The sequence below is a fragment of the Periplaneta americana genome, chromosome 3 (assembly GCF_040183065.1).
Source record: "Periplaneta americana isolate PAMFEO1 chromosome 3, P.americana_PAMFEO1_priV1, whole genome shotgun sequence".
Taxonomy (NCBI): Eukaryota; Metazoa; Arthropoda; class Insecta; order Blattodea; family Blattidae; genus Periplaneta; species Periplaneta americana.
In genome coordinates, this window is record NC_091119.1 from 65,716,558 (window position 1) to 65,738,487 (window position 21,930).

At 37.8% G+C, this 21,930-nt stretch overlaps 1 protein-coding gene across 4 annotated transcripts in view; it reads right to left on the bottom strand.

The window, feature by feature from the left end:
* LOC138696112 (uncharacterized) overlaps positions 1-21,930 on the bottom strand; it is a 79,417-nt gene that overhangs the window by 40,498 nt on the left and 16,989 nt on the right. For 2 of the 4 annotated variants that reach the window (XM_069820664.1, XM_069820662.1), the window contains exon 1: positions 11,120-11,277. The exons of the other annotated variants lie outside the window; for them this stretch is intronic. The gene's annotated coding sequence lies outside the window, so the exon portion shown is untranslated. Of the gene's footprint in view, positions 1-11,119; positions 11,278-21,930 lie in introns of those variants that run through there. 4 annotated transcript variants of the gene reach the window in all.

Genomic DNA, 21,930 nt, shown 5'->3' on the forward strand with positions numbered 1-21,930 from the left:
AAATCTTTCCATGCAATTTTGCTTTTTTTCTGTAAACGGCCCCAGGGAAAATCGCTTTCTGGACGGCCTCGTAAATGCGGTCGAGTGGCCAAAATTTGTATAAGCACTTCTTTTGACATTATTAAAATGGTGGAAGAAAAAGAATTAACATTTTTATCTGCCTCCATCAGAATGTTTGCTTGTAAGCTGAAAGCCTGAATTTCCAAAGTCAAGCCAGAGAAGACAACCTTTCGCTTGCAGGCTCCATACCAGTTTTGCAACCACCGATCACGTTGCAAAATTTGGCTAGACTGTCCCACCACATCCATCGATGGTTCGGATTTAGTACCTTCAGTCTTCTATCTCCTTGGGCCAAGGAAAGAAGGACTACATGGCAAACATTTTCCAGACAAGCATGCTGTCATTGCAGCTGTAACAAAGTTGCTTGCCTCTGCTGGTTCAGATTTTTACGAGCAGGCATACAGGCTCTTGTTCATCGCTGAAAAACATGCATAATGAATGGCGTGACTATGTGGAAAAATAACTATAAAATGTAACTGAAATCTTGCTCTATTTAACTTTGTTATTTTTCTCTTTGTGTCTGTTGTAGTTTGCATGACAATAAATAGGAGGCAATACTTTCGGAACACCCTCGTAGGTATTTATACAGGATGAATAGCAATATGCGTTACAAGAGCGGTATGTTGAAGTTTTCATGTTCGAGGAAAAGTTTGAAAAAGCGAAACGTAGTTAAGCTTTTTTAATTTCCGAGAATTGAAAGAAAACATACCGCTCGTGTATCATACATTATTTTGTGCGAAGATCGTTTATTACATACCTGAAAGAGGAATTTTTAATTAGTTGCAATGAAATCTCCATCTTGGTTTCTGTTCAATGACGGCAAATTTACAAAACAAAAATATCTATCTTCAACATTGTTGCTTTAAAATGTTTTCTGTGTTTACTATACTCCAGCAGGCCGTGATATACGTCTGTCTTTTTTTTCCCCCAGTCTATAATGAGTCTGGAATCTTGTTGATTTTTTCACGGCTTCCTTAATGCAGTAACTTTAGTGGAGTTGTAGAGTTCACTTAATTTTTGCAAATATTTAAAAACAATAATCAACAGTGCAATTTAGATGAAATTGCAGTGGTAAGTTTCCAATTTATAATTATTACTATACTGAACGTCTCTAAAAATAATATGTTAAAACCCTAAAGCAGTAAAATCAATATGTCACTTAAGCGGTAAGAAGAGGGAAATTGTTATGTGTGTTAGGTTGGGAATACTGAATGTGGAATTTTAGACTTTCCGTGGATTGGTTTTGTGCGGAAACCAAGCAAATACGCACGATCTCGCACAAAAGTAATGAAACCGACAAACTCCGGGAGGTTGTATGGGACACCAATACAAACAGTTTTCCTTAATGTCATATTGTGCCGTGAGGCACTGTTTCGCGAGGACACCAGATCTTAATGTAACACAAACCATTGCCATGCTTTATTGCAAGTTTCTTATAAAACATTTACACATCAAAATCACTGTAAAAGATGTTCAAAAACATTTACATACCAAAATCACTGTAAAAGATGTTCAAAATACCTCCATTGACCTGTATACAAAAGTTACATCGGCGGGACATGGAGGGTGCTATTCATAGACATTTCGCAGCACGCGCTACGAGCGTACTAAGCTAGCCCCGGCTATCCACTGGTTACTAGTATAGAATTCAAATCATATCCTATCGCTAACCCTGGTTTATGAATACGAAAAACGCTGATCATCCACCGAAAGCCCGCGCTAAAAATGTCTATGAATACGGCCCGGATTGTCTAACGCGGTGAAAGACTTCAGGATTATTGTTTATTTCCCCTGCTACAGCAAATATCCCCACCACCAGACCGGTTTAATAAAGGTCAAGACGTACAACAAAATGGAATTTGTAGAGTCGCCATGAACGCATACGCCTTCTGCCGGTTTAATAAAGCCTCTGAGGAAAATATGACATTAGAGAAAACCGTTTGTTTTGGTGTCCCATACAACCTCCCGGAATTTGTCGGTTTAGTTACTTTTCACTCTGTCTAGAATGTTTTATTTAGAATAGAATGTTTTATTTTCGCTGAAAGAGTTAAGGCCATAAGGCCTTCTCTTCCATCAACCAGCCTTAATACAATAGTGACATACATATTAAAATTATGATTATTTACAATACTCTTAAAAGATTGTCCAGCAATATTCTTCAGTTAAGTTTTAACGACTAGTAAGCCTACATGTTTATTTAAATTGAGATAAAACCTATGAGAAAAAGTAATAACTTAATTTATGAGCTAATGTAATTCAATTCAGTCTATATCCAATATGTAAAGAATTATAATTAAGTTCAGATAGCCTAGCTAGTTGGTTAAAATGATGAAAAATAATATAATAGAACTACGTATGTTGTCCACACCTGTGGAGTAACGGTCAGCGCGTCTGGCCGCGAAACCAGGTGGCCCGGGTTCGAATCCCGGTCGGGGCAAGTTACCTGGTTGAGGTTTTTCCGGGGTTTTCCCTCAACCCATACGAGCAAATGCTGGGTAACTTTCGGTGCTGGACCCCGGACTCATTTCACCGGCATTATCACCTTCATTTCATTCAGACGCTAAATAACCTAGATGTTGATACAGCGTCGTAAAATAACCCAATAAAATAAAAAACTACGTATGTTATAGGGAGCCAAATATAAATCTAAAATATATTGATATAATGAGAATATTAATGTAATGAGATTTTGCCATTAGAAGTTTTGCATTCTATTTAGAGAACTTAATAACAATAGCAATAACAAAAAAAAAAATAATAATAGTAATAATGGACAGATGTTAGTTTCATTATAAGTAACAAATATTAATCAGTAATTCATCTGTTAAGTAAGAATTTATGTAATTTTGACCTAAATGAAGTTATTGTCCAACAACCCCTTACATCACTCGGAAGCGAGTTCCAATTTCTAGCAACTGAATTGTATAGGATGAAGAATATAAAGATGTCTTATGATATGATGAGACCTGATACTTAGCTCATGATATGCAGATAAATTTTGAAAACGAGAAGCCAAGTAGATTGTATAGGCACTAAAAGTACAAAATAGGCTGTTAATAAGCACTTATTACAATTCAATAAAATTGTTATTTTCAAGATTATCTTTGTTATGCTCTTTACAATACAGTATACAATGCTTCTGCCGTAAAAACAATGTACAATATATTTTTCAAAATTCTCCATTGCAGAGGATGTTCTTCTATTATTAAGAATGTTTTGAATTGCAGAAAATGTTATTTCAAACTCACAAGACGTGAGTGGAGCATATTTAAAATAAGCTAAGTAACCTGATTTGACTGCAGTCCCTCCAGCGTCCGTACCCCTCCACGTAGTAGGCATATAATCGCAATATTATTGTATCCCATCCAGGTCCCTCTTAAGATCTTTTCAATTTTTTCTATAGCAGCACAGGCTAATATTTCTTTAGTGTGGACTGGATAGGAATTTGCAATTTTGTCCATTTCCAACAAATTCCTTCAGTGTTTTGTTTTCCAGCTTATTAAAAGGAATATTTGCTGCAGTCATTGCAGCACACAATAATTCTGAATTTCATTTTTTCTGGATATCATCGTCTGAAGGAAGTTGAAAAAATGGCTGCTTTGATTTTTGTTGTCTGGCAGCGTTGCTTTGATGCCTTGTTATATTTTTATGTTGTTGCAGGTGATAATTTTCTCACATTTAACTATTACAGAAAAATAATTCTTGAACCTTGAATTCATGTGCAAGTAATGTAGGTTAGATATCAAAATCTCACAATTTACTACAGGGATGTCAAAGCGCCTGTATTACATCCTCATATTACAAGCAATACATATCCAACAAAGTTCACTTTTCAGCAAGATAAAGTACATTCATCGCTCTTTAAGGAAATGTTGTGCGGGTTATCGAGAGCATGCAGTGCAGGCGCTTAGGGATCCCTGGCTCACTACCTATTACCACCGTTGACAGCAGATGACCTTGCAGTTTTTTGTCAAATTATAATCATTTCCATCATCTGATAAACGTTTTTTAGCAACACGCTCCTAGACCAGCGGTTCCCAAAACGGGGGTAGTATAAAGAGTATAAAGAGCTGAGGGAGTCGCGGAATGATTTACAAAATAAAACAAAAACGCCTTTTTTTAATATATACTTCCTGTGTGTTCAGAAACATGAATAACATTTAACATAAAAAGTCAGCAGTTATATGCTAAAGTAAAATATAATTTGTTACAAATGTGCCTAATTTTAAGAAAGTAGCTCTCAAATCTGGACTCTGTATTCAATATACACATAGCGATATCACTTTAAAGTTCAGTAAGATTTATCTCTTTGTTTTGATGGCAATTATAACGAGAATAAATGCATTTTTTTTCTAATTTCTTTTCTTTTTAATTTCAGCCAGCTGAACGCAAATGTCTAAAAATTAATTTAATTTAATAACTATCTGTGAAAGTCGTATTGTTTTCAGTGTCTTCCGGAAAATACTCAAAAAGCTGTTGTTTAGAGTTTTGCAAACTTCATTGCATGTTCACAAAAACAAACTCGATATCTGCGTATCATACGTAACTAAATTTTCCAGACTTCTTTAACACACTGAAATGTATCACATTTTCCGTCAACGGATATCCACCAGAAATATAGTTTTTTTTTTATAAATCCTTCGATTTTATCCCTGGCTGTTATGTTAACATCTGGTCTTGCAAACTACTATTCGAAATGTTTAGGTGTTCTGAAATATCAGAGCTATATTATTCTATTTTCGGTGGTATCACTAACGTTAAGTAAAACCATCGTTTTCTAGTGGGGTTAAGTACTCTATCAATTAGGGAGTGGGGTCGCATACAGAAGTCTCGCTCAAAAATGGGTCCATGTCATGGTCCTTTTCATTGTCGTCATGGGCTTTATCGTGGTCCTTTTTTGTAATGGTCCTTATCATGGTCTTGTTCCTTGTCGTTATCATTAGCGTTGTCCATATCGTTATCCTCATCGTGTTCGTTGTCGTTGTTCTTGTCTTTGCCCCTATTGTGGTCTTTGTTTTTTGTCATGATCCTACATTTGTGATTTCAAAATTTTATGGTTTTCATCCTTTGACAAGATACTTTTGTATTTCACGGTAGGATTTTCCCCACTCTTTCATGAAGGATAAAAGAACATGAGTGTAAAACGATATCTGCACTAGTAAAAGATGCAACTGATATTTTGCACTAGTGTGTATTTTAGCGTAGGTTTGCAACAAGAGCAGGGGTTGGGTGAAAATACGCATGCGCGGCCAGACGTCTTCCTGCATGGCTACATCTATAGCTGTCAATGGTCAAGTGACGATGTGCTTTCCAAATTACAAAACAGTCACCTTTAGCTCCATATAGCTGAAGTCGGCGCATTGTGTGAGATAGCATCACGTCTCAAGTATGTAAACTGCAGAATTAAGCGTAAGTTGTAAATTATCAGCCTTCTTGAACAAATATGTAACAATATTTGAAAAACAATGGCATCGTAAAACATAAAAGTTGGTGATTTCAATAGTATGTATTTTTATGGTTTGTGCATTTGCATAGTTTTACATGCAATTACGTTACTAGAAGGAAAATTATTTCTAGGCGGCGCGCAGGAGGATCTGTAGTGCGGGGCCTTAGAGCATACACACCATTCCATCCCGGATAGTACAATGGGCCCACCTGAGCGGCCTGCGTGTGAGGACATTCCCACTCCGTGCCCTCCCCTGAAGGGGGACTAATAGATGTTGGGCGTTGAATCTAAGTATCGCGGCTTCATACCTTACAGAGGGCGATGGGATTTAAAAGTAGGTGGAATCCTAAACATGGCTTCTTCCGGGAGGCCCGTGTCGTAGATACAGAATCCTATTCCTGACAGAAGGTGCCAGGAAAAATTCTTCGGCCTTTTCTCGTCCAAATTGAATTCGACTCTTTGAATAACTGTGCAATTGAAAGAGAGTTAAGTAAAATACTATAACTACCTGTTTTTAACATAGTTCTCCTTAGTGTTCTTGGACGATTAATATCGTTATCTCCTTGGTGGTCTGTCTCTTGCAATATTAACCATTATAGGTCTATGCTATCATTCACTGTTGTGACATGATCAACCCGTTAATTCAGTATTGTATATTCTTATCACATACAGTATGGCCAGTATAGATACGGCAGCATTTCACATCAGTCCCTGATGCGATATATCCGGAGTTATCCTGATTTTCTTCGTAATGCTTTTTAATTCCAATTGGTTTCGCCACAATGGGCTATGTGAAGTACAGCTGCGTAGTATAGCCCATTATATAGTTTAGACAACGGACTGAACGTTCGGGGTACACGCAAAGCAGGCCTAAATTCTAATCCGACATTCGCCTTTACGAGTGAGGAAAATCCCGAAAAATCAAGCACTCAGATTGGCCGACCTCGGAATTGGAACTGGGCTTCCCGAATGCTAGTCCGAGACTATATCTCCTCGACCACAGCGTTTGGTAATAAATGATTTTGACAGACAAAATTCTTAAGCTATATCCTCGAGAACTAAACATTCCTCAAGGTATTTGGACCTAGCTCCTTCAGTTTAGGACACTGGAGCAAGACGTGGTTCTTCTTCCTCACCGCAAAGCCTAGACACGCGTTAATTTACGATTCTCATAATTGCCAATAATTATTGATTTCAACAGTCATGCTAGACATGGGTGTCCAAACGCCTATAGAACCAGGAGATATTGCACGTCAAGCATGCTCTGCTAAGGTCAATAACTTTCGATATAAAATAGGAAAAATGCCTTTAAAGGATATGCGCTGCGGGTTGCTTTCGCTAGGGGTTACCTCGTACGAGTTTCAATAACTGGACATCTATGTGCTAGATTGAACGCAGGCACTTGGCATCAACAAAACGAAGGAAAGGACTTTTACTTCGTATGGTAGCAGTGGAACAGGAAGTTCACAGTTCAGAAGTTCATGCTTAACTGGCGTTTTAATTTTATGGATATGTTTCATTTTCGACAACTGATAATGAAAGCCACTATTTGTTACCAAAAAATCCACAATTCAAATGTTCATTAATCCTCTTACGAACTTACAATAGTGCTCAGAACTATTCTCGTTTTAATTTTCTACATTTTTTCACATGTACCTGGTATATGCGTCGCACATGTAATTGGAAGAATACCAAAAATATTCTACAGATATCAGAAGATGCTAAAATTTCATGGCAACTTCAGTTGCCACTGAGCACTAGAGAGACCATTTTTGAAACAAACACGGAACACACACTACGTCGCCACCCTGACCTAGCCAGTACTGGGTAACATAGCATGTGATCCGCAGTGGGGTAAAGCATGTAACACACTAACACAGACTCATTTGGTTTAGCTATGATCCACAGTTTGAAACATTTGTGCTTCAAATGTTACATATATAAAGGTAGGTTTGAGTTACTTAATATTTGGACACTAATAATAATATTGAAATGTCAATTATTTTTAGTAAATGTACGACTTGTTCCTTTCAACTTGATGCAGGAATTCTTAAAATGATAAAAAATCTAAGCATAATCAAAATGTCCTCTGACTTATTGTCCTTTGTGTTACCATAAAATAGGAACCAAAATGACTGGGCAACACCAACCATATTAACATTTCAATTAAATGCTTTGATAAGTATAAAAAGTGTGTGCAATAAACCAGTTCACTTAAACTGAAGTGTTTCAAGTGCTGTGGGGAATTTATAGTTTTCCATTTCTGATCCTCTCAATTGCCGCGAACTCAGAGAATGACCCATAGGCCTATGAGAAGACTAAGAGAAAGGCAGAAAGTAGGAAAGATTGGAGAAAGCTGGGTTTGCAGTGAAAGGCCTGCCCTTTGGTAGAATACTATTAATGAATGAGTAGGGTACGAATTGGTACGAATTGTAATTAATGAATAACTTAACTTCTCACTTTCTAAGCACAAGAGCAGAATCGCTACTACTTTACATAATATAAGTATTCATGTCACTAACGTTCTTCCCTCTGCCACCTCATCTTGCTCTCTTCATCTCGTGTGTAACAAACTATTACGTACTGTACTCGCCAAACTTAGACGAACCCAGCTCAGAGGAAAGGAGTCAAAGAAGTCACGTCAACATGCTCTCGATGTCTATGTTATGCAGTTGGCATCGTCTGATAACAGAATTGCTTTATAACTTTATAACAGCGTTGCAAACATAGACGGCCTCGGCCCGAGTAGAGAGGTCAGCTTATCTTGCCGCAAGAGATAACTACTAACTTCTCTGTTAAAAAAAAAAAAAAAAAAAAAAAAACATCGTACTTGCCTCAGCCCAGCGGCTGGGCTAATTCAGAATCATAATGCATAACTAACAGGCATTTACTGTATGATTTATTATGTTTTGGGTAAGGCACGAGTCAGCAGAGTGGTGTGAGTGAGGTCGTCTAAGCTTGGCGAGAACAGTATTGTACTCGCCAAACTTAGACGACCCAAGCTCAGAGGAAAGGAGTCAAAGAAGTCAAGTCAACATGCTCTCGATGTTTATATTATGCAGTTGGCCGCGTCCGATAACAGAATTGCTTTATAACAGCGTTGCCATACATAGACGGCCTCAGTCCCAGTAGAGATGTCAGCTTATCTTGCCGCTAGAGACAACTACTAACTTCTCTCGGTCTTATTAATAAACCGTGTACAGTTTTTATACGAGACTTATGCAAAGTTGAGACAGAAAACTTTACTAATAAACCATGCATGAGCGATGTATGTATAAACAGTCTGTAACTATACAATGAGAATTGCTTTGCAGTAGTTATATACACGAAACCCTTTGTTTAAGCGTTGTATATAGAGAAAAATGGCCGCTCCTCTAACAGCTGTTCGTATCGACTGTCATTTTTGATGATAGCTGTCTTGTAACCACAGAAGGACAAACCAAAGACCATTAAAAAATTACAGTAATATTGCTGTAGCTTGTACTCTTTGACCAAAATATAGTGTGGTAATCGATCAGAGACAGATGTACTATCGATACTTAACACGGCACACTAGAGCGCTCTACCGGATGCTATAGAGAATCTCAGATATTCTATTACCTTTCGAAATGAAACAATGACGAAACTATGACGTAGCTGTGTAACAGTTGTAGTGATTATTAGTACCGGTAAGGAATTTACACACGACTTATAAACGAGCTACTCACTGTATAAGACAGTTAAACATCTGTATATAGAGTTTTTATTAGTAAGATAGTTATAGAGGGACATCATTTTATTTTTACTAAAATTTCTAATATTAACCTAGCTATACCTTTGGATCAACGGTTGAGAACCGGAAACACCGTTTGCTATCTCCTTCCACGACTGGAGTTCGATGATACTGGCGTAATATACAAATAAATCACTTTACTAGGTATAGAAGGGAAGAAAAGTAATTCATCCATTTACGTAAACTAGGAAATATCATGCTTTAGAGTTTGATAATTTTCATTAGGTTTTTGTTTAATCAAAATACAGTAGGCCTACAGGATTAAGAATGAGTGTTTTTACTCACGACCTGATCTGTCCATGCGGACGTATTCATTATACAGTGTATATTATACTGTCCACAGCACATTAGCGTAGAATATAGAGAATGAAGTTAAATTGGAAAATAATCATAATATGGATATTTAAACACATTTTTTGAAAATAGTGGCCGTTCATTTCAGGCTTCAGTTCTAATGTGCATATTATCGCACTACAGACTATTGTACGTAATTCCAATTACCAGTTTCGTCCTTCGTACCAGTAACTCATGTTGAAGTAATTCTGTACATACTCTATAAAATAGTACCTTACGTACTGTAAATTCAATCTTCGCTTCTGCCTGATCCGAAAAGATAAAATTAACCAGACATGCTATCTACTGTCCGTCCAAGTGGTTATGTCGCAGGGTCGTGGAAAGAGGGGAAATCATGTGACAGTTAATTACTTAACGAGGCCCTTTTATTTAAGCTATTTTAAACAGTTGTATAATATTACGTAGACGTCCAATTTCTAACAGAAATTAATGTTCTCAGAAAAGAGCTAAGACAGTCCAGCCACTAGCCTTTACAGACTCTGGAATTCGCTACCTGCTAGCATCAGGGACTGTCGAAATAAAATTGAATTCAAACGAAAACTTACTAGGCACTTGGTCAGTAATTGATTACTTGTAAATAGTTTCTTTAATCTATCACAAAATATTTCAATATTCAGTAATTTCATCACTATACAATTTTGTTATTCTAGATTTAATTTGTAATTCAGTAAATATAAAATATTCTATGTTTCTCTATGATAAATTATCTAGCTTTAATTATTCAGGTAATCTTTTCGTACTTTGATTTTTATTGTAATTGTAAATTTAATACTAATTGTAATATTATTTGTAATTGTAATTGTAAATTTAATACTAATTGTAATTTTATTGTTGATATTGTAGTTGGAATCTCCTGGTAGAGGGGCAGAGAAGGCCTGACGGCCTTATCTCTACCAGGTTAAATAAATAAATACTACTACTAAATACTACTACTAATAGAAGCAGGTGGGGGAAACCTGGATGCGACGTAGGCAAATGGACGACCGTACTTGTGCGAAAGTGATTCAATATTGAAAGCTCTTTCGTAACTGGAAAACGCGAACATATTTTTGAAACGTACTGTTTACTATGACCGTAAGGCTACTATGACTGTATATGCGGTCTTGGATCTGTGTGGAGGACGGTTGAACTTCATTAGTAGAAGGGGCGAGAATGAAGTACATTCAAAAACTGAGGTACAATATAAATTGAAGTAAAAATAAAATGATGCCCCTGTAGTACTGTTACTGCTCATCCAGACAGCGAATTTTCGGTCCCTACACAGCGATAAGGTGTCACGTCCCTTAGCTTACGGAGGGAACGTAGTATTGAGTTCAATGACATCCCTGCAACTGACATCTAACGTTCAGTATCGGAACCAAAAATCCGCTGTTTAATGATACGATGATATAGTACGAGGAGATATTACAAGTATACACAAGGCTTGTTACGAAGCACTACATCACATCACAGCACATCCATACTCTAGGGTATGATATGGTACTTACAATCTAGAAGTAACATCTGACGATACGATGCTATAGTATCATTTTCATTAACCAAATTTAGGAACGAAGACACTTTGAACACCGCTTTTATTGGAACGAAAATGAACACACGTGATTCCCTTTTCCACAATTATCCACGGAACTGACATAAGTGTGTTATCTGCTATTTAAACCCGACGACAGAGATAATGTAATCCATCATCGCATGCCACAACACAGGTGGCAGTGCGAACGTCACTTTGAGTGCAGGGAATTCTTGGAATGAAATGGCGGCTGTTAGGCCACTTAGCTGTTGAGATGCAGGATGTAGGCAATCAAGGGTTATCTGACACGAAACACTAACTTCGAGATTACTCAGCAAATTAACTTTATTACAAAGTGTTTTGAGTGTTTGTAATCAACAGATAAGATGTGCATTTAGATGCTTCGAGACGTAAGCAAAACAAGCATGCTCCAAAATAAACAAGAGTGGAAACATACTGGCAATGTTGTCAATGCTAGTGTCCAGAGCACTGTATATTTACACTGATCTGGAAGTGTCAAAGAATAGATAAGAGAGAAGCGATGGTCTCTCTCGTTGCTATGGTTTCGAATAAACTATCACACTGGCATGCGTATGTGAATCTTTGTCCATGGATTCATTATTCGCGAAAATTAAACTTATTTTAAATTGGTTATTTGACGACTCTTTATCAACTGCTATGGTTATCTAGCATCGGAGTGAGATGAAGGTGATAAAGCCAGCGAAATGAGTTCAGGGTGCAGCGCCGAGAGTTACCCAACACTTGCTCTTAACTGGTTGAGGGAAAACCCCAGAAAACCTCAACTAGGTAACTTGTCCTAGTCAGGAATTGCACCCGGACCTGTTCAAAAGTTAAATCAACACTGTGAATGTGAAGTTATAGATGAAAAATAACTGGAATACGATAATTCAAGTGAAGTTAATACTATCTCTAAGGTTTAGTTAAATGCTTGTTTTTGTTTCAAAGAACTGAAAGAAATTGTTTTATCTTTTATTACACCCACACTAAATGCATACAAATAAAATACATTTCATAAAATCAAGGTCACTGTAAACAGTACTGAGTGAGTATTGTACATTCCAGAAATATGATCGCATTTTCCAGTGAAAAGAGAGCATTAATTATTTAATTATATCTTCGCACAGGTACTGTGCGTTCTTTTGGTTACGTCGCATCACAATTTCCCTCACCCGCTTCTGCTGGGCTGTCCTAGCCTTATTTTGAAAAATAATTTCTGTTAGGAATTGGACATCTATGTAATATTATAGGTACAACTGTTTAAAATAACTTAAATAAAAGGGCCTCGTTAGGTAATTAACTGTCACGTGATTTTCCCCTTTCTACGACATAACCACTTGGACTGGCAGTAGATAGCATGTCTGAGTAATTTTATTTGTGCGGTTCGGGCAGAAGTGAAGACTGAATTTACAGTACGTAAAGTATTCGGTTATAGAGTACGTACAGAATTATTATAACATGAGTTACTGATACGAAGGACGAAACCGAAAATTGGAATTATTTACAATAGGCTATAGTGGGATAATATGCACAAAAGAATTGAAGCATCTGTCGAAATGAATAACCACCATTTTCAACAATTTGTTTAAATATCCAGATTTTGATTATTTTTAAATTTTAATGCACTCTCTATAATGTATACTAATGTGCTGTGGACAGTATAATATACACTGTATAATGAATACGTCCGCATGGATAGGTCAGTTCGTGAGTAAAAACAGTATTGTTAATACTGTATTGTATTTTTATTAAATAAAAACCTAACGAAACTCATCAAACTCAAAAATGTAATATTTCCAAGTTTAGGTACGTTAATGGATGCATTAATTTTCTTCCCTCCTATACCTAGTATAGTGATTTTGTTTGTGTTTTACACCAGTATCATCATGGAAGAGGTAATAAACAGTGTTTTAGGTTCTCAGCCGTTAATCCAAAGTTATAGTCAGATTAAAATTAGAAATGTTAGTAAAAAGAAAATGATGTTTCTGTACCACAAAAACAAACACGCGTCTTGCATTAGTGGCGGAACAAAAACGCTACACCACTTGTCTTCGACACGACGATTAAGCGTTTGGCCAATGATAAGAAAGAGGGGTGGCAGAAGGGGGTAGAAATAGTGACCTCAAGGACACACTCACCGTGTTGTCGGTGCTTCTGACTGGAATGTTCCCGGGCACAAACCCTCCCCTTTATTTGCGTATACCATCGCTCAAAATATAGATAAGTATTAGAAAAAGTTTTGTTCCACAGAAAAAAGTTTTGTCGAACAGATTCGGTACTTTATAAGTCCCAGAAAGGAGGCAGTGCGCATGATCAGAGGACGAGCGATCTTGTTCACAAGAGAATGACTAGTTGAGATAATAAAATTATTTTTTCAAATCTAGCTTTCAGGTATAGCTCCCTGTGAAGCTGATTTGAATAATTGTTCCGGGGCCAGGTATCGAACCCGGGACCCAGAATCTTCGGCTAAACGCACCAACGCTCTCCCGACTGAGCTACCAGGAACTCTACTCAATTTTTTCTTTTATCTCCACATACGTACCTAAAATAGGCTGACAAACTGTCAAACATCCAACATTGAGTGCACACAAACTTTGTGTGACTTAAAGTGTGGTTTTCTGTTAACGAAAAGTGACATGACCACATTTTAAGTCACGCAGAGTTTGTGTATACTCAATGTTGGATGTTTGACGGTTTGTCAGCCCACTTTGAGGTATATGGAGATAAAGATGAAAATTGAGTCGGTGTCTCGTAGAGTTCCTTGGTAGCTCAGTCGGGAGAGCGTTGGTGCGTTTAGCCAAAGGTCTTGGGTTCGATACCCGGCCCCGGAACAATTTTTCCCTTGAAATTATTCGAAATTAGTTTTATTTCGTTGTAAGCTTATGTATAATCATGCGTACTGCCTTCTTTCTGAGACTTATAAGCTTAAAGTAGGCCCATCTCTGCGACAAACCTTTTTTTAAAGATTATATACGCAAATGTTTTCGAGTTTGAATTTATCAATAGACTGTAGCGTCATCCGTAACATCACTTTTAAAACAGATTTTGGTAAACAGAAAAATATTACAAATGATCGCAAGTAGTATGAGTAAGATTAGCTCTTATGTGATTTTGTTCAAGATTAGTGACATGCAGCTGGCATATTGATATACTGGTGAGATCCTACACACGCGATATGACCATAGATCAATGGTGGGCATTCCTGCGGCATTGCCGCAGTGACGTCAGACCTCAGTGAAGCATCAAACTTACCCCCTACCTTCCTCTACCTCCACCCCACGAAAATACTGTGCGTGTACGTGGCGGATTATACTGGATTGCTGTACTTCGGATCTTCATTAGTGATACAATGTCTTTCGCAGAATCATATGAATCGAGAGGAAATCACACTTACAAGAAAGGCGGTTCTTTCATTTCTCATGTTTAGGATCAGTTACAAATATTCAGGACGCGAACTTAAATATGTACATTCTTAAAATAGATCACCTGTTATACGAGTTCAAAGAACACAGATTCGGTGATTTTCAAAGGATGGAGAAAGATTTCAATATTTTTGCCACTCCTTTCATGTTTAAATTGAAAATGTTATCCCAGAATTGCAGTTAGAGGTACTGGATTCGCAGAATGATGGCTTCTTGAAAGCAGAATGTGAAGGTTACTTAGGGCTAAACTTTTTAAAAGATGTCCAGTAGGTCTACTACATATCCATTGCTTAGACAGTTCGCTTCAAAAATAATGAGTACCGTCATTTCCCATAACTATTTTCCACGATACAACTATTCAAATTTTGTACTCCATAACGTAGTACCTCGTTTATCTATATTCTTGCTGTACTGTAGTTTGAATTCAAGTCATTGCAGCTATCTACGAACGGTCTATGTTACTTCTACAATGATCTTTGAATGGTTGTATCGTGGACTATAGTTATGGGAAATGACGGTATGTATTCATCAACCTACCAGTGCGAACAGCTGTTTTCTAAAATTAAATTTATAAAGTCCAGCCACACATCCCGCTTAAGCGATGCTCATTTCCTTGCGCAACTGAAAATAGCATGCAGAGATATAAATCCCAATTTCCCAAGAAACTGTTTTGAAAAATGATTAATTAAATATCACGTGAATGGACTATTCTAATTACATATGGTAGGTAGGAGTGTCCATGTATTGTGGGTCCCTATCACCACGGCATGGCGCGTCCTCAGGTTGCGGATAGAGGAGACTGCCTCCAGATATGGAGGGTAGCTGCGAATATATTGAATAAGCAGTCGTGGACAGCCGATAAGGGGTGGTCCTCCAGCTTGGGGGTTGGGCGAAGGGCTAACAACCCATCACCGTAAAAAACAGCTTGTTACGAATCCCTACAATAAGCTTCGGAATAGGACTGATTCTCTGGCACGAACACAGCAAAGGAATAAGGTTTTGAGATTTGGCACTTGGAACGTAACTAGTCTTTATAGAACAGGAGGGGTAACATTAGTAGCAAAAGAACTAGCTAGATATAGAATAGACTTCGTGGGAGTACAAGAGGTTAGGTTAGATGGGAATGGCATATCACAAATAGGAGATTACTTGTTTTATTATGGGGAAGGAAACAATAATCACCAATTAGGAACAGGATTCTTTGTTCATAAAATTATAAAATCAGCAGTAAAAAAGGTCGAATTTATCAGTGACAGGTTATCATATTTAGTACTTAAGGGTACATGGTGCGACATCATAGTTATAAATGCTCACGCCCCTACAGAAGAGAAAGACGACCATATAAAGGATAGCTTCTATGAGGAATTGGAACATACTTTTGATCAGTTCCCTAGATATCACATGACAATTTTATTGGGGGATTTCAACGCTAAAGTAGGACGGGAGGATATTTTTAGACCAACTATTGGAAAAGAGAGCCTACACGCAATTAGTAGTGACAATGGAGTTAGATTAGTCAACTTTGCCACATCGAAAAATTTAATTGTCAAAAGTACAACATTCCCCCATAAGGATATACATAAGTATACTTGGACTTCTCCAGATGGATTGACACACAACCAAATAGATCACATCTTGATAGATAAACGGAGACATTCTAGTATAGTAGATATTCGAACTTTCAAGGGTGCAGACTGTAATTCTGACCATTATTTAGTGATTGGAGAATTAAGAGAAAGATTATCAGTAGCCAAGCGAGTAGCAGCAACAAGTTAATATTACTAAATTCAATATTTTGAAATTAAAGGACGAGGAAGCTAAGCAAAATTATCAGGTCGAAATTACGAATAGGTTTGCCACTTTAGAAAGTTCCGACGAAGTTGAGAAAGAATTAGATGTTAATAGCGTGTGGGAAAATATCAGAGATAGTATCAAAATTGCAGCTGAGCAGAGCATAGGTTATAATGAAACTAAGAAAAAGAAACCGTGGTTTGATGAAGATTGTTGCATGGTAGTAGAAAGAAGGAAACAGGCAAAATTGAAATTCTTACAGGATCCAGTTGAGGAGAAGAGAGATAATTATTTCAATGAAAGACGGGAAGCAAGTCGTACACTTAGGAATAAAAAGAGAGGTTACTTGAAGGAAAAACTGAATGAGGTAGAAACAAATAGTAAGAATAAAAACATTAGAGATTTATATAAGGGTATAAAGGAATTTAAGAACGGATATCAGCCAAGGGTAAACGTGATCAAGGATGAGAATGGTGACTTGCTTGCAGACTCTCATTCAGTCCTGAACAATTGGAAAAACTATTTTGGACAACTACTAAATGTACATAGGCTAAATAGAAATGATCGGGACGAAATTTAAATACAGACTGCTGAGCCGTTTATACCCGAACCCACACTCTCTGAAGTCGAAATTGCAATGGTAAATCTGAAAAAGTACAAGTCTCCAGGTATCGATCAAATTCCAGCAGAATTAATGCAAGAGGGTGGAAGCGCATTATCTAACGAAATTTACAAGCTTGTACTTGATATTTGGAAAAAGGAAATTATACCTGAACAATGGAAGGAGTCCATAATAATTGTACTTATTTTTAAGAAGGGAGACAAGACTAACTGTAGTAACTTTCGAGGAATATCATTTTTGTTGACGTCGTACAAAATTTTGTCCAATATTCTTTTGAGAAGATTAACTCCGTACGTAGATGAAATTATTGGGGATCATCAGTGCGGTTTTCGACGTAATAGATCGACTATTGACCAAATTTGTTGTATTCGACAGATAATGGAGAAAAATTGGAAGTATAAGGGTACAGTACATCAGTTATTCATAGATTTCAAAAAGGCATATGACTCGGTTAAGAGGGAAGTATTATATGATATTCTTATTGAATTTGGTATTCCCAAGAAACTAGTTTGATTAATTAAAATGTGTCTCAGTGAAACATATAGCAGAGTCCGTATAGGTCAGTTTCTATCTGATGCTTTTCCAATTCACTGCGGGCTAAAGCAGGGAGATTTACTATCACCTTTACTTTTTAACTTCGCTCTAGAATATGCTATTAGGAAAGTTCAGGATAACAGGCAGGGTTTGGAATTAAACGGGTTACATCAGCTTCTTGTCTATGCGGATGACGTGAATATGTTAGGAGAAAATACACAAACGATTAGGGTAAACACGGAAATTTTACTTGAAGCAAGTAAAGCGATCGGTTTGGAAGTAAATCCCGAAAAGACAAAGTATATGATTATGTCTCGTGACCAAAATATTGTACGAAATGGAAATATAAAAATTGGAGATTTATCCTTCGAAGAGGTGGAAAAATTCAAATATCTTGGAGCAACAGTAACAAATATAAATGACACTCGGGAGGAAATTAAACGCAGAATAAATATGGGAAATGTGTGTTATTATTCGGTTGAGAAGCTCTTATCATCCAGTCTGCTGTCTAAAAATCTGAAAGTTAGAATTTATAAAACAGTTATATTACCGGTTATTCTGTATGGTTGTGAAACTTGGACTCTCACTCTGAGAGAGGAACATAGGTTAAGGGTGTTTGAGAATAAGGTGCTTAGGAAAATATTTGGGGCTAAGCGGAATGAAGTTACAGGAGAATGGAGAAAGTTACACAACACAGAACTGCACGCATTGTATTCTTCACCTGACATAATTAGGAACATTAAATCCAGACGTTTGAGATGGGCAGGGCATGTAGCACGTATGGGCGAATCCAGAAATGCATATAGTGTTAGTTGGGAGACCGGAGGGAAAAAGACCTTTAGGGAGGCCGAGACGTAGATGGGAGGATAATATTAAAATGGATTTTAGGGAGGTGGGTATGATGATAGAGACTGATTAATCTTGCATAGGATAGGGACCGATGGCGGGCTTATGTGAGGGCGGCAATGAACCTTCGGATTCCTTAAAAGCCATTTGTAAGTAAGGTAGGAGTGTAGTGGCGCAACTGTCTGTAAATCCGTCACTGCACTGTAGAGTGCAACCCCTCCCACAGTATGTGGTTGCCATTAAATCCTGTCTTGTGGGTTGCGTTCATTTTGCCCACCACTGCCATAGATATTCAAGCGTGTATAAATAGACTTATAGTCGCGTCGCTGTTATTTCCAGTGTGACTCCTCCTCTTTGCTTACGTCTTAGGAAGTGAAGGCACTATAAAGTCAGGTAGGTAGTATCGTTCGCCATTTTGTTCTTTCGTTGCCGAGCTACCAGACGAGGAATCTATTTGCCACACCGTTAAACATTATCATGTCGTAGCTCCTATGATAATAAATCAAACGCACTGTAATTGAACGGCAAATAACGTCCTCGTGTGCTTTCTGTGAACGGCAACGAAAGAGCTAAAATGGCGGGCGATTATTTTAAGTATGTTTCGAGCCTTAGTAAGTGCATTAATGTCATCAGCAGCGAATCACAAGACGCACATGTTTAAATGTAGTCGACCTGCAATGTGATTGGCTGCCGGAAATAAGAGCGACGGGACAATGACATGCAAAGCAGAAAGCTACTTGATTTCTATGTAGCAGAAGGTTTAATTTACGTAGGATGTATTTTGGATTACCATTAAAAGAAATGAGCTATGAATGGGAAGATCATTCGCAATTCCATAAAGGAACTGAATTTTTAACGAACTAGTAATGAGAAAGTAAGTTATGTGCTGTCTTCGCTACATCGTTTTCCTTTATTTTTTCTTTCTTTGTTTTCTTAATGGGTTCAGTCAAGTTATTTGCAAGTTTCACTAAAAGCAAAACAATAACCTTGATCAGATATTTATGAATTCTTTAAAGAAACTGGGTGAAAAATTACACAAAACTAAGCAAGATACGTTGTGCCAGAAATGGAAACAGTGCAAACAGAAACTTGTTTCAATGATATGTCATCAATGCTTTCTCCCTACAGAATATTATAGATAATGGTTTCCTTTCCAGGAATAATCTTAAGGCCGCTATCTTGGCTCCTTCTATCCTATCGCGTTTTACTCGAGAGTTCTATTAATGTCGTCTAAAGGGGAATAAGGATAGGCCTGTTTACTTTTGATTTCATTCATAACACAACTCTCTCATTGTGATTAAATTAAATTTAGACTCAAATGTCAGTTTCGACATGTATAAGAATATAGAAACAGAATCAATTTCAATGAGTGCATGGGACGTTAGGCAGAATACAATAAAACAAGACATCACATTAAATAACGCGAAAATATTAAATCATGCTTAATGGTTATGTCCGTTCTTATGTATGGATGGATGTAAGTCTATCGGATAGCGAGCGATCTCTAGTGATCCCCTGAGGGGATATTCACAGCGGATTTTTGATAGGATGCGTCAGTCCATTCTAACATTTATATCTACTTAAATCTCCCTTAAGCCTAAAGATAACACAAACTCCCAGACAATATACAGGGTGTTTAAAAAATACGGGGCATAATTTCAGGTATGTATTTCCCACATGTAGACAATCAAAATAGTTCATTACAACATGTGTCCGGAAATGCTTCATTTCCGAGTTATGGCCTTCACAACATTGAAATTCACCGGAACGTTTTTCTTTCCGCAGGTCGTTGTCATTACAGAAGATGTTCAAAATGTCCACCTCCTGCTTGAATACAGACCTCACATCGATGTCTCATTGACCTGCGAACACGATCCCAAACTCCAGGAGTATTGCGTATGTCCTCAGAACATGCCACAATTCGATTCCGAAGGGATTCCAAATCAGGCACCGGAGACGAATAAACTAATGATTTTAAATGCCCCCACAAGTAGAAATCGAGAGGGTTCAGATCAGGTGAGCGTGGAGGCCAAGAAATTGGGCCACCTCTACCTATCCATCGATCAGGAAACCTTCGATTCAAGTACCGGCGAGCCGTACGACTGAAGTGTGCAGGAGCGCCATCATGCAAGAAGTGAATGTGTTGACGATTGATCAGTGGAGTGTCTTCTAAAACATGAGGTATGGTGTTTTCCACGAAGTTTGTGTACGCCTGCTCCGTAAGTCTGTTTACAAGTACATGGGGTCCAACTAATCGATCACCAATGATACCGGCCCACATGTTGAGGGAGAACCGCACCTGGTGATGAGATGGAACAGTTGCACGTGGGTTTTCATGCGCCCATACATGCTGATTGTGGAAATTTGTTATGCCATCTCGTGTGAACTGTGATTCATCTGTAAATAATACTAAGGCAGGAAAGTTCGGATTTACACCACACTGCTGCAAGAACCACTGACAGAACCTAATTCGTGGAGGGTAATCTACTGGTGACAGGGCCTGTACACGTTGCAAATGATAAGGATACAATTGATACTCTTTCAACAGTCTCCAGACAGTCGTATGAGGAACATTGACTTGCAACGCTACCCTTCGTGTGCTGATAGAAGGAGTCATGTTCACAGCCTCCAGAATCTTCTCCTGTACTTCTGGATTTGTAGATCTTGGTCGTCCCCTTCCCAAACCAGGAGAGTTAAATTTTCCATACTCGCACAGACGGTAATGGAGACGTATAAATGTCTTCCGATCTGGACATTGTCGCTGTGGGTACCTCTCCTGGTACAAACGACGAGCCAGCGCAGCATTGCCGTCCGCCTTACCGTACAGCTGTCAAAAGAAAAAGTGGCCGCTCTCCTGAAACAAAGTTCCCTTCGGGTATCTTCGCTACAATTCGGAGACAGGCGATGTTACATGTTGTTGGACCACGTTGCCTGATATCTACAGTTATAACTGAAGTATTCTGTGTGTTATTCGATAGCGTAATGGTAGCGTTCAGGCCTCTTATTCATGAGGTCCTGCGTTCGACTACAACCTCATGCTTTTTATGTTCTCTTTTTTCTGTTTTTGAGAGAGACAAACTATACATAATGGCTCCTTTCTGTTTTACGATTATTTTAGTAATTAACATCAGGTACATTAATATATTATGCCATGACTTTATCATTATGATATTGTGGCTGCAAATGGAAAGAAAAAAAGATTTTATTCTCAATAAAATATCTTTCGTGGCATAAACAAAACAAATTTACTGGCGTCGGCCTTAAAACATTCAAACAATTAAGCGTTCAAAAACAAAACAAAAAACCACAATTCAATATTTAGTCTATCTTCCTCTTATCTCGATCATCTTGCAGTCGAGTGGGCATGGAATTGACTAGTCTTTGCAAATAGCGACTGTTCTTAGACACGATATTCCAGGCATTCTGAACATACATAAGTGTTCTGTCCATGGACAGGTCTTTCATTGCAAACCTAGCAATCTCCAATCTTTCCTATTTTCTGCCTTCCTCTTAGTCTCCGCATATGATCCACATATCCTAATGTCGTCTATTATT